The following is a 2306-nucleotide window of genomic DNA, read 5'->3' as shown; positions in this document are numbered from 1 at the left end:
ACTCGGGGAGGACATCAAATTCCAGAGAGAGACAGAGGAGAGAAGTGCACAGGAGAGAATGGAGAGACTGTTTTCTCTTCTTGAAAGAATAGTTAACAAATAAATGATTAGCCATTCTCTATTAGGCAATAGAAAACAGTGGAAAAAATGGATACATTACAATTTTTCAATATCTTTATTTTAAATGTCACATTGTCAATGAAACAACCTAATTTCTGTAGTTTATTTTTGTGATGTAAGTTAAAAATTAAATGAATGTTGTATACGTTATTCATTTGGGTAAATATCACTGTAGGGTGCCTTTTGGTGTCCTGTACACAACTCATTTGCCATGATAACTTAACATAAAAATGACTATGAAAGGGTGTGTTAGGCTAAGTTTTTATATTCATAACAAAAGCATTACTTGGCTCTTTAGATACATTTTCTAGATTTTTGTTGTTGTTTTGTGTAAGAGGATGTGTGTTATTTTGCTATGTCCCATGCACTGCTCATTAAATTTGAATGATAGTAGAATATTGTCAAATCATACAAATAAAAAATAAAAAAATTCTCCAAGTAATATTTTATTAAATAAGAGATTACTCAATTTGAGTGTATTGATCAATTAAAAAAATAAAACTATATTTTTAAAATTTTTATTTAGACAACACAGTGGACAGTGGAAATATGCACTCAAGCACTCTGGAGACCATCCTAGATGATGTCCCTCCAGCAGAGAGGCCTTACCCTAGTGAAAAAAAAGTATACTAAGTATACCTGCAGCCAGACTAATTGTCAGTATACTTCAAGTGAGTTAATGATTAGTTAACTTGAACAATTATTTTTGTACTAAGTGTATTTTAGTTGTAATTAAATAATTTAAATTATACTAAAGTATAACTTTGTGTATTTAGTGTACTTTTCTATGCTAAATTGGAACAACTTCAAGTACACTTAGTACACTTTAAGTATATGCCTATTTACATGCTTGATTAGTGATATTAAAGTGTACTTTTTTGTATTACGAGTACATTACAAATTAATTATGAGTGTCTTTATTTTTGAGTAAAAATATGCTAATTTTCCCCCAATGCTGAATCCACTTTTTAAGGTCATTACAATAAATATATAACTTCAATGACAGACAGAGACACATAATTAACCATTTCAACCAGTGTTTATTTAAACCTTAAATGGTTTTAGCATTGCAAAACATAAAATGCACCAACCATGTTTTTAAATAAAAAGAACGCTGAAAGAAACAAACATAAAAAAATAAAAACATTTAGCAACAGCAGCAACACACAAACATCACTTTTTTGCTGAATTTGATTTTGATTTTTTTTTTTACTTTATTCCGAACGTAAAATAAATACAATAAAACAAAACAAAAACAATACAACACAATACAAATTTTTTTTAAATTATACATGTCCAAAAAATATTGCAATTCTATAAAGAATTGCTCTTTGTTACACTTGCGCCTGATGGCCGCTCACACATCAGATGTACTTGTGTGTGGAAACTCCACAAGAACAGCATTTGTTAAGAAAGTAAAAGAGGTTAGGTCAGAGGGCATGTTCATACAATTTTTTATTTTTACTACATCAGACTGTAAATCTCCTGTATTAAACCCATACTACTTAATAGAATGAACATCATGATTAGCGGTGAGGAATTGTATCAGTATGTCACGTCAATATTGCTTCCAGTGTATTAGTCAAACATACAGTATACAACAGAAGTGAGTACACCCATATAGCATCACTTTAAATCACATGATACAACACTATTCAAATTGAAAAGTATAGTATGTATAGTACAGATCAGGCTAAATTGTAATGTAGACACATGCATTTTCTGTAAAGCTGCTTTGAGAAGTTAGTGTTCTCTAAATAAGGGCATAAAGTGCAAAAGCAGCAGCAGTGCACTGACCCTAGACTTGGTTGACATCACCTCTCCGTCTTCAAAGACAATCAAAACATCCAGTGGGTTCCCTCGTGACATTTCCTCTTCCTCCTCAGCAGCAATGATGGGGACTGCTGCCTTCTGCACCTGCTCAGGCTCCTTTTTCTAAATGCATTAAAAAAAAGTGTTAGTATATGTCACAACAAATCATAAAATTAACCCTTGTGTGGAAAGACATATTTAAATTTAAATAAATGAAAATAAAGGTGAGAAGGATCAGAGTAGTGTTTATTCAGTAGGACCTGTGCCCATTTAAAACCCTGTAGTACTTTTCAAAAACTTGTAGTAATTTTCACAACATGTCTTCCAGAGCTGTCCGTCAACTGGATTTAATTGGGAAAAACTTTCAGGGGTGT

The sequence above is a fragment of the Sinocyclocheilus rhinocerous genome, unplaced genomic scaffold, assembly GCF_001515625.1.
Source record: "Sinocyclocheilus rhinocerous isolate Xijiao unplaced genomic scaffold, SAMN03320098_v1.1 scaffold4658, whole genome shotgun sequence".
Taxonomy (NCBI): domain Eukaryota; kingdom Metazoa; phylum Chordata; class Actinopteri; order Cypriniformes; family Cyprinidae; genus Sinocyclocheilus; species Sinocyclocheilus rhinocerous.
This window is presented reverse-complemented; position numbering follows the sequence as displayed.